This window comes from Propithecus coquereli, unplaced genomic scaffold, assembly GCF_000956105.1.
Source record: "Propithecus coquereli isolate 6110/MARCELLA unplaced genomic scaffold, Pcoq_1.0 Scaffold10, whole genome shotgun sequence".
Taxonomy (NCBI): Eukaryota; Metazoa; Chordata; class Mammalia; order Primates; family Indriidae; genus Propithecus; species Propithecus coquereli.
Genome location: NW_012133858.1, coordinates 21,946,213 through 21,958,256, shown reverse-complemented (window position 1 = coordinate 21,958,256; position 12,044 = coordinate 21,946,213). Strand labels below are relative to the sequence as shown.

Sequence of the window (12,044 nt, the reverse complement as noted above, 5' to 3'; positions counted from 1 at the left end):
GTGAAATTTCCTAGGGGGCTCTCAGTCTATTTGGGTTAAATCTGAAATAGGGAACTATCTAAGATTATTGAGCAAAGAGTCAGCATGATGAAAGTGATATATTAAAGAAGATTAGTTTGGCAGCTATGTGCAAGTCGGATTAGAGTCAGGGAAGCCAGTGAGAAAACTGTCCCAGTAATCCAAACTCAAAGACTGTGAAAATAGGGACAAAAGGTTGTTGAGATGAAAATCGATTGGATTTTTAGTTTGATATGGTATCAGGGATGAGATGAAACAAAAATGGTTTTGAGGTTTTAAATAGCCAATAACTATGGAAGAATGGGTGAGACACTGAAAAAGAGAAGGAAAATGGAGAAAGAGCTGATTTGGAGAAAAAAGACGTTAAATATGGCGATGGTGAATGACATGTGAGAACCAACAGCCAAGTAAAAATCAACTCTAAACTACTGGGAATATGCAATTGGAGTGAAGTGAAATTTGTGCTAGAGATAGCTAGAGATGGCAAGTCAGGAAGTTCAGTGGATGTGCTGCTTAATAGAGATTATAAACAGACAGAAAAACCAAGCACCTACGAGAGAACCTGCACAGTCCTTTCTCTTGAGAAACATTCTAAGGGCCGATCAACTTATTCTGTAGCTGATATAAGATGGAATTGAATTTTAATCATCATATGGGGGTATTTAACTTAACAATATTTTTTTTTGCCTGTTTTAAACTTCACATGGGCCAGGAATATATAAGTATGTTGCTTTTCCCTTTCAAAAGAATGACTAATTATTCATTTATAGCATTGCTGCTAAGATGAATCATTAAAAGAGACTGTTTGGATCGTTTCTTCCTGAGTTATGGCAAGGAAGCCTGGCAATATTGCTGGGGTTACTGGGTGGCTGAGGTATGTTATCCGTGGGGCACATCTAGCATGCAAAATCCTTCACGATCTGACTTCCTCCCAGCCTCGTTATGCAATATTGCCCACCTCCCTGCAGCTGCACAGGTTTGGACCCCAGGTATGCCAGGTCTTATGCTAGCTCTTGCTCTTCTTCTGCTTGGAATGCTCTTCTCTTCAAGTCCTCTTCTTCTGAAACTTTTAAAGAACCAGTTCCAGTGTCTCATCTCCCCTGAGATTGTTCCCCGATTTCCCAGTGAGAAAGAATTCCACCTTCACTGTGCTTCCACCCCCGTGAGGCACTCCTCCCCGCCGACCTCGCACTGTTCTTACTTGTTTACTCACTGTGTCCCCCACATGACCATGAGCTCCAGACAGCAGGTGACGTGTCTGACTCAAGCGCACACCCCCCACAGCACCTGGCCTGGTCCCTCATTTACTGTTTGTCAAATTGAGAAGAGGATGACATTTTCCCAAGAAACATTTTAGTAAATTGAGAGGGAAGAAAAGCAGCTGTTGGAAAGCAAGGAAAAGAAGAGCCCTCTGCCTTTTGTTTTATACAAAGAGGATCTTGTGCAGTGGTATGGTAATAGCCATTTCCTGGGGGGCCAGGAGAAAGACAGAGGAAAGTCTGACTTCCTGTGGAGCCCTAAGTCTCTAAGCATTGGAAGCAAGTGTTAAGGACCTGACTCCTCTCTGGGGAGTTTTAGGTAATGTGGTAAATTTTAGGGGAGTGAATCAGTCAGGGTGCCCCAGCTGTGCAGGAGGTGGGCACTAAGCTATAAAGGCTCAGAGGGGGATAGTTGAGGGTTGTGGAGTGGATTGAAAGGAACAACCTCCATTCCATGTGTAAAAACTGAATATTGATAGCTTAAAATGAGGTGGAGGGTATGGGGAAAAATAGAGATTATTTTGGAAAGAGAAAATTCATCTCAGGCTTTATTAACTATTCCCCAAATTATCAAATGAGTAATAACCTATCACATTTGGTTAAAGCTACAGAGCCTTCAATTAAATAGAGGCTGAACATTTAAATTTGATTAAGGAAGGTGACTCCTAATAATACAGGCAATTAGCCTGTGGAATATGCAGGTGGAGAATGAGAACGAGGAAACAGTGCTGCATTTTGAAAGCTGGTTTCAGTGATTTTTACTATAATACCTCACGCTTTCATAGCACTTTTCAATTTACAATGCTCCTTAGTCTTCATTATCTCACTTGAGCCTTACCTTCTCCCCTTCAGCAGGTAAAGAAAGCTGTGCTCCTCTGGGAGGCTGAGGCGGGTGGATCGCTCAAGGTCAGGAGTTCAAGACCAGCCTGAGCAAGAGCGAGACCCCGTCTCTACTAAAAAAATAGAAAGAAATGATCTCAACAACTAAAAATATATATAAAAAATTAGCCGGACATGGTGGCACATGCCTGTAGTCCCAGCTACTTGAGTGGCTGAGGCAGAAGGATCGCTTGAGCCGAGGAGTTTGAGGTTGCTGTGAGCTAGGCTGACGCCATGGCACTCTAGCCCAGACAACAGAGCAGGACTCTGTCTCAAAAAGAAAAAAAAAAAAAGAAAGCCCATACCTGAACTTCCTGTGGTCCTTCTACAACACCCTGCTATCTCTCTTGTGGATATGAAGTTAGATCCAGTGCATTTAAAATTCTTAGCTATCATTCAAATAATATGTGACAATGTGGTTTGACATAAGCTTGTTTTATTTACTTTCGTAACTATTCCATACACCATGTGACACCATGTGTTGTGTATGGTGTATATCCACTGATGTTTGATAAACAAATGAACTGTTGAGCTGTTTCTCTTGGCATTGGCATTCTAGCATTTCTAGAAGGTACCTGAGAAGCAGCTTGGTAGGGGGACAGGGTGGTGCAGATGGGTGGGGAAGAAAGAAGGACAGGCTTTGGGGCACCCGGATCCTTTAACCCCAGAAGCTCCCTCTTATCTGTCTTATATAGTAAATCTTAAGGGCTGAATCATGCCCTTCTCACAATTCATACGTTGGAAGTCCTAACCTCCAGTACTTCAGAGTAAGGATGCATTTGAAGATAGGATCTTAAAAGAGACAATTAAGTTAAAATGAGATCATACGAGTGAGTCCTAATCCAGTATGACTGATGTCCTTATAAGAAGAGGAGATTTGGACACAGACATGTGCAGAGAGAAAACCATGTGAAGATACCAGGAGAAGGTGGTTGCTATGAATATTTACCCAAATTCATGTGCTAAAACTTAATGGTCAATCCGATAGCATTAAGAGGTAGAGACTTTGGGGGATGATTAAGTCATGAGGGCAGAGCCCTCAAGAATGGGATTAGCAACCCTACAAAAGGCCTGGAGGGAACTAGAGAGGCCCCTTTTGTGCTTCCACCCTTCCATCACCATGCGAGGAAATATAGACAGCATCATCTATAAGGAATGGGCCTTCCCGAGTTACTGAATCTGCTGGTACCTTGATCTTGGGCTTCCCAGCCTCCAGAACTGTGAACAATGACTTTATGTCTTTATAAATTACTCAATCTCAGGTATTTTGTTATAGCAGCAGAAATAGACTAAGACAGTGGCCATATACAAGCCAAGGAGAGAGTCCTCAAAGAAAAGTAACCCTACTGACACCTCAATCTTGAAATTCTAGCCACCAGAATTGTGAGAATATAAATCTCTGTTGTTTAAGCCATCCGGTTGTCTGTAGTACTTTGTTATGGCAGCCCTAGCAAGCTAATACATTAAGGCTCTGAGGAGGGTTTAAGAAAAAAAAGAGTTCATGTGCTTGAGAGAGTTATAAAACTGCAGTTCTATGGCTCATGATGATTACCCATTAGAATCATATAAAGACTTCTTTTATCTTTAAATCACACAAACCATCACTAAGTAATGATGCTTGGGGTGACCAAGTCTATAGCGTCTTTGGGCAATTAGATCAAAATAGCTTCTAATTTTTTTATTTCCTAGCTCTAGAAATTGTGAATCAATTTAAGCAAACACTGCATTTTGAAACATAATTACCATTTTTCTTGAAAAAATATTAAACAATTTCTAAGCTGCATGTAGTACAAACTTATTCCGTGGCTACTTAGTGCCCTACCCTTTTCCAAAATTTGAATACTTCAAACTTTGAACATCTTCTAAGGTCTGTGAAGAAAAAAATGGAATCATTTCACAAATGTGCAAAAAGAAGCAACATACACAATTTTTAAGCATCATTTCAAACCTCTGGGAAAAATTTTTAGATCTGTTAATTCAATATTTATTTCAAAATTATCTTGGCTCCCCTGGATCTGAGCAAATTGACAACGTTGAAAAGACAAGCTAGCTCAACCACACTTTCTAGGATGGTGTGTTGTAACCATCATCAACTAAGGACCCAGTTTTGCAGCAGTGTCTTTGCGAAGAAAACTTTTTCTGCTATTTACATAAGGAAACCAGTGGGAAGGCCTGTAATGAAATAGTTTCTGAAAGAGCTGGATGTAAACTTTGATATCCGAGATCCATTGTTATTTTGGCTGATTCCAAGTTTGGCTCGTTGCAAATGAAATTAACATCAGCTTTCTATTCTTTATGTCTGCTGCAGCAGCAATACTGAATCTGCTCTGAAGGACCCATATTCTGTATTTTCAAAGTTGAACCTAAATTTTATAGGGTTTTGAATGGAATTAAAACATGAAACTTAGTTATTTTTAAGTTTAAAAAAGGTAAAAAAAAAGGCAGGACAAAACTATGTGTTTACTGTTTTTCATAATAAACATTGTATGGCATTCTTTAAAAACATAAATGGTTGAAGCCTTTTAAAAAGAGATTAGAAAATTGTCTAATTAGGAAGTGGAAAAGAAAATGCTATTTGTTTTACTCACAACCCAGAAAAATAATGCTTCACGTGAAAGCATAACTTATTCTGAATGATCTGTTGTGTCAGTATCTGGCAAATTTTTTAAATGAAAACAATTATATGCAAATGTAAATACAGACTATCTATCATTGACCATATTCTGGTTGATGGAATATGCAAGTTGCTTCTCTCAGAGGATCATCCTCCTAGAATGTAAGCCTGCTGGTAACAAGAACAACCAAAGTGCATATCTGATTACCTCATTGGCACTCAGAATCCTGGCAGGCTCTTCCAATATAAAGGTCTATGGTTTAAAAGCTCATTGGCTTTTGAGCCCAATATTGTTTACTTACTTAAATATTGAAGCACATATGACCTGTCACCTGGAAACCTAAAGTTGGGCAATGAATGATAGAAGTCAACTGCTATGCAGGGGCAATAAAGAAGTGAATCTTTTTGTATATGCTGGGAGCTGACAGCCTTGCAAGAGTAGTTCTAAATCATTCCCAGCCGTTTTTCAAAGGCACGAATGTATCACAGTCTTGCACTTACTGCCACAGATAGCATTAGGTTTGCATAATCCATACTTCTTGTGAGTGAGACTGACTACAGTATCAGGACAAAATGCTATAATTCAGCCTCCATAAAAAGTCTAAAGCAAATTCCCAATTCAGCATGAGCATGCAGTTCACCACTGTGAGTCCTTAAATCAGCATCTCTTTATGTTTTCTAGTATCGTGCAGTGTTCTTCAAATAATAGATAACCCCCAACTTGTCAAAAGTTCGGTTTGCACATTTGATCGTAAGTTGGTTTAAAATTCAGAGCATATTTTTTTCTCCTATAGAAACATGGTTATGAATATGCCCATAAAAGCCATATTAGAGTTAATATTGCCAAAATATTGCAAGGCTTCAACTGTATTCTTCCAGAATGGAAGAATGGAACAGAACTGGAATGGAATAAAATGCAAGCAGAATCAGTTTCATATTTATTTTGGTTACTTGTGTCTAAGGAAAGAAGGTTTAACTAAAAACAGATGAGGCAGAAAATGAGGGCTTCTGGGCACTTGAAGGACCTTAAAAGAATGAAGGCCTTAGTGATGCCTTCATGATGGGGATGGTTATCCTTTCCATGATACAAATCACCATTAACCATGCTCTAATGCTAATGCTTACCAATGATGATTAGCATTGGTCTTTGGGCTCACAATGGTGCATAAGGAGAGGGCTTGAGAGAGTGAGGAAGAAAAATCTTCCTAAGCAAATGAGCAAGGATTAGATACAATGGAAAGAGAAAAGGGAATTAAAGAGATACAAGCATATATGTGAAAAAAGATCTACCAGAATGGAATTTATGATGATTTTAGGTCAAAATACAGCAAAACATATCAACCTATTACCTCCTGGCCTGCAGGGAAAGAAAGTAGGGAGCAGGGCAGGAGTGTGAGGTCTGACAGCTCCCGGTAATCCATCTCTCGGTGGTAGGACAGCTTGACAGCTACCTGAAGTGGACGAGGGAGCAGGAGGCAGTGAGCAAGAAGGGCCAGAACCACCTGGATAGCTATATAGACAGGGCATTTGTAGCTTGAGCATGAGTCATGACAATAGGTGTTTCAGGATCATACCATTAGAAAAAGTTATTATTTCTGAGCAATTTTGTGTTGTTTTCTTACTATCTTCCAAGCACTATGTTAATCCCTTTATAAATATTATGTCATTTAACCTTACTAACTTAAAAATAGAGATATAATTATCTCTATTTTCCAGATAAGAAAACTGAAGTTACATAAAGGTAAGTGTCTTGTCCAAGATACCAAAGCTAGTAAATGGTGGCCCTGAGACTTGAGCCCTGAGCTGCCTGTCCTGGGCTGTTGGTCTGGCAGAGAATGAGACATGAGCCCCCCTCTCTGATCATATTGAGGTTTCATTCCATTAAAATATGAGAAAAAATGTACCCTTCTTGCAGTGCTTGGCACAAAGTAAATATTCAATAAACATTGTGATAATTATCTACCCAAGTACAATATTGCTGGTTAAATACCAACAGGGTCAATATTGAGTCTTGGTATTCGTTCTTGTTTTTGCTTCCTTTGGCATTTTGGTAGTCTTTCTCTGCCTTCCAGTCACCTCATGATTATACATTTCTAACTTTTTGAAAATCCACTGGTTTCTCTTTCATGTTCTTATTAGCCTACAAGCTCTGTGAGAACAGGGACTGTTCCTGGAATGTAGTAAGCACTCGTGAAACATTTGTTAGATGGAATCATTAATTCAACAACTAGATCACTTACTTTGGTCAGTAGGGGAAATTAAAACTTTAGTACCATGGAGAGCTATTTTTATCTTGATATATTATAATTTAAAAATTTGAAGTAAGACATTAGAAAACCAAGGGGACTTTTTTTTTTTTTTGTCCCAAGGCTGTGGTAACACATCCCATGGCATACCACTGGGCTTTCTAATAAATAGTGTATTATCATGTTTACACTAAATTAATAGCATGAAGAATTTCAGCATTTCTCTTCACTGGTTATGTAAGATACTTCATTTGAATTCTATTCTACTGACTATTCTCTTGAATTCTATTTGCATTCTATTGCACACATGTCACAGTGCCTCTCTTCCTACATTTTAAAAACAAGAGTGAATATGAGAAACAAGAGTGAATATTGTCACTAAGAAAGTGCATAATCATGTTTCTGAGATTCATATTCTGTCTTCTTTGCTCTGGCTGTGTGTCCATTCATGGGTGTAAAAAAAAAAAGGAATATTTTATTCTTATTCTGATATGTCCTACTAATACATGTTTATGGAATAAAATTGCCATGGTTATTAAAAGAGTCTATGACATTTTCTAAAGAGTGTGGGTATTGCCTGCACAGCCTGGCTGAATTCCAATTTGAGTAATTACATTCTGCCGTCTGGTTACCTTAGCGATCCTCTCTTTTGCTCCATGGGTCCTCACGGTGGTTGAGCTCAGCTGAGATATTCCTGTTTGCCTTAGTTTTAAATAATAGAAGCCAAACGTTCTGGTCTTTGGAAATTTATTTTCCATCTATTTTGACAAACAAGATTTTGTTCACATTTTGGAGTGTATAATAAAGCCTGTCTTTCTAATCTGAATTTTTCTCGGAAGGGAGTAGGCTATCTAATCAGGGAGAAAATTGTGATCTTTGATTTTTTTCTCTATTCTTAATCATATTTATTATTCTTATGGAAATTGGAACAATTTTCTAAATTTATTTAATCTCCCCTGCCTCTGAAACTTCATTGCAATTTGTTGGAACTTCTGTTATTGTTCTTATAGTCTGCCTTGAGGTAGAGCTGCTTATCTTAGGTTCATGACAAATGCTAAACTTCTAGACTATAAGGACCTCCCTATATTCTTATCCTGATGAAAACTTTCACAGAATGACATGTTGTAGTTGCTCATTAAATGATGAATAAATGATATTTTCTTTGAGTTAACATTATTTCTCTTAACAACTAAGCCTGTGTTTTGGACACTAGCAAACAATTTATTATATAACCTAATGAAATTGTTTTGATTGAAATATTTTAGTTCCTGGACATTGGCATCACTATATTACGGCAGGTTGCCCATAGAGGCAGCTGCCTCCCTCTTCTCAGCCCCAATTTACTCTTGGAAAACTTAAGGATTCCTAAACAGCCCGGCCAGGATTACTATAAGATTAGTATTGGGACTGCAATCACAGTTTGTTCTGCACTAGAAGGCTGAATTTGTTCAGAAAGGGCAATTCAAAGCAGAGAGTTCCCAAACTTTGAACCACTACACTAAAAGCAATGGAGAAGAATGCTCACAGGCAGGTGGTATAGCTGTAACTGCTCCATTCCTCCCACCCAAGCACATTTTCTTTCTTCCATTCAAGATTTAGATTAACTTTACGAAGGGTTAAACTTGAATTGGCTTCAAGTTTTAAAATGTAAGTAATTCATAAATGTCATTACCTATTATAAGGAATGAAATTTTAGCTACACACCCCTTAGTAGATCTCCATGTGTTGTCTTAATGCAGATTCAGATTGCTCTCAAGGACCTCTGAGGACTCTTTCCTGTACCTTTAAGCCTCATCCTGGGGAACAACTCATCTTGTGTTTGTTACTCTAGTAACATCAAACTGCCATTTATTCCCTGCATACAGTGGGTGTTTCCTTGGCTTGGAATGCCATCTTAGTATCCCTGTCTGGCTGGCACTTGTGCATCCTTCAAGACTGAATGGAGAGCCTGGAGGAAGAGGCAGGTTCCCTTTCACTGCAGTTCTGTAACATCCTGAGTTTATCTTCACATTTATCCCCATTTATAGAAATGATCTGTTTTTGTGTATGTCTTTTCTGTTACTGTTGGTGGAACTGGACTAAGATTCCTTAGACATTGCACGTTTGTAGAAAAACCACTTGCCAATAAGGGAGAGCCATTTCTCTCCTTATTGAGGGATAACTCTTCCCAGCCCTGTAGTCCACAAGGAGAAAGGGAAAAGGGTAATGGAAACAAGATGGAGCCAGAACAAGGAATATCATGTTTACCTGCATCTTCTTTTCCATGTGTTAAATGCTAAGAATTTACTTTTTTATAAAACAAGATGAATTTTTTGTATAGTAAGTAAGAAAAGAACTTAATTACCTTATAGTTCAGCTCTTAGAGATCTTTTTCTAAAAGATTTATCTGTAAGCCCTAAATTCTTAACCTCTCTTTTGGAATTGCTATTTTCTGGTTTTAGAAAAATTTAAAAATTGAATCTTTTTGCTCTACCTTTAAGCTCCCACAGGAAATGAGTCATTTTGGTAAATGCATCTGTTATTCAAGAGTCAGGAGTTCATGGGTTTTGCTTCAAGATTGACTCACTGCTATGATGCCATGGTGTCAATGAATACCAAATAAAAAAGCTACATTGTACTTAAATGTAAAAAGTGATTATTATATTCCTTCAAGAGGCAATGCAATGTTGTCAGAAGGGCACTGACCTGGGCAGGAGAAAAATATAGTCTAGTCTCAGATTCGCCACCAGCTGTAGGACTTTGGGAAAATCACTTTCCCTCTTTGGGGTCTCCACTTCTGTAAAATGGTAAGACTTGGAAGCTGGGCTGGAGACAACAGCAGCAAACACTACAACTAAAACTAAAAATCCATAGAAAGAGAGAATTGGAGGAAATCTAGACATTTTCTAGAGATCCTCCCTTTCATATGGAACATTGAGAAAAACATGTTTATTTAATTTCTCTCATTTGATAAGGTTATCTAATGCATAAGAACACTGATGACAACATAAAGATTTAACTTAAAAACTCTTGCATGTTTACCTGGCAAACCATATTGAAAATCAGGAGTCTTGTGGTTTGGTTCTTGCTTTTGGAAGGAGGCTGGCATTATGGTACCCCAAAAAGATTGTATAGGGATCATTAAGCCAAATTAACCAGCCTTGGCCATATCTAGGGAGGCAATATCACCCACTTATTAGGAGAATGGGCTTTAGAATCTCCAGTTACTCCTTATTTTTTTTTTTGGCTGAGTACAGGGAACTTTATTGATGGTACATGACAAGGTGGGGCTCCCTAGGCCCCTCGCATTCTTCAGGGGCTCTGGCATGGAAACTATGTTGTGAGGAGGGGAGATTCTCAGGGAGGTGGGGACTGAGTAGGCAGGGACACCCCAGCAGCTGAGGCCTCTCTCTTCCTCTGTGCTCTGTCTGGGGCTGGTGGTCCGGGGCTCTTACTCCTTGGTGGCCATGTGGGCCATGAGGTCCACCACCCTGTTGCTGTAGCCAAATTCATTGTCATACCAGGCAATGAGCTTTACAAAGTCGTCATTGAGGGTGATGCCAGCACCAGCATCAAAGGTGGAAGAGTGGGTGTCACTGTTGAAGTCGGAGGAGACAACCTGATGCTCAGTGTAGCCCAGGATGCCCTTGACGGGGCCATCCGCCGCCTGCTTCACCACCTTCTTGATATCGTCATACTTGGCCGGCTTCTCCAGACGGCAGGTCAGGTCCACCACCGACACGTTGGCAGTGGGGACGCGGAAGGCCATGCCAGTGAGCTTCCTCGTTCAGCTCGGGGATGACCTTGCCCACGGCCTTGGCTGTGCCAGTCGATGCGGAAATGATGTTCTGGAGAGCCCCACGGCCATCATGCCACATCTTCCCAGACGGGCCATCCACGGTCTTCTGGGTGGCAGTGACGGCATGGACAGTGGTCATGAGTCCCTCCACGATGCCAAAGTTGTCATGGATGACCTTGGCCAGGGGGGCTAAGCAGTTGGTGGTGCAGGAGGCATTGCTGACGATGGTGAGGTTGTTTTGGTACTTGTCGTGGTTCACGCCCATCACAAACATGGGGGCGTCAGCAGAGGGGGCGGAGATGATGACCCTCTTGGCACCCCCATCTAGGTGAGCCCGGGCCTTCTCCAGGGTGGCGAAGACGCCGGTGGACTCCACAACGTAATCGGCGCCCGTTTCCCCCCATTTGATTTTGGTGGGATCTCGCTCCTGGAAGATGGTTATGGGATGGCCATTGATGACAAGCTTCCTGTTCTCCGCCTTGACTGTGCCATGGAACTTGCCGTGGGTGGAGTCGTACTGGAACATGTAGACCATGTAGTTGAGGTCAATGAAGGGGTCATTGATGGCGACAATGTCCACTTTGCCAGAGTTAAAAGCAGCCCTGGTGACCAGGCGCCCAATACGGCCAAAGCCGTTTATTCCGGCCTTCACTTTCACCATGGTGTCTCGGAGACGGTGCTGGCGCTGCGCGAGAAGATGCGGCTGTCTGTCGAACGCGAGGACCAGAGAGCCTCCAGTTACTCCTTATTAACAGTGTAACTTAAGGCAAGTTATTTAACCTCTGTGGAAGAAATTTTCTTATTTGGAAAACAGAATAATAATATTGACCCATAGGGTTTTGGAAAAATTACTTGGGTCAATATATGTTAAGGATACAATAAATGACAGCAATCATTGTGAGGTGACAAATGATTATTTATGGTGGAGTTAGATGGGGATTGAGCCCAAGACTTGTTAGGGCAATCATTTCAGACATAGTGGCAAAAGTCCTTATTCCTAATAATAACAATAAACATTTATAGAATAGGTTATAGGATTGCACATAGATTATCTCATTTGTTCATCATAGTAATCGTGGAAGCAATGATACATCTAAGGTTACTCAGCTAGTTAGTGGCAGGGCTGGGGCTCAAATCAAGTTTTTCTGTCTCTAACCCTTATTCTGTCCATTGCAATTCTAGTTCTACTTGCACTAGGCCTAGGTTAGTTGCCTAACTTCTCTGTTAAGTTTAATAAAATAACTGGAAAA

The 12,044-nt window shown here is 40.3% G+C and overlaps 1 pseudogene across 1 annotated transcript; it reads right to left on the bottom strand.

The window, feature by feature from the left end:
* Positions 1–10,229: 10,229 nt before the first annotated feature.
* On the bottom strand, positions 10,230–11,521 carry LOC105807638 (annotated as a pseudogene). Its single transcript, XR_001137346.1, has one exon. The product of XR_001137346.1 is annotated as a glyceraldehyde-3-phosphate dehydrogenase pseudogene (transcript).
* Between the last annotated feature and the right edge of the window lie 523 nt (positions 11,522–12,044).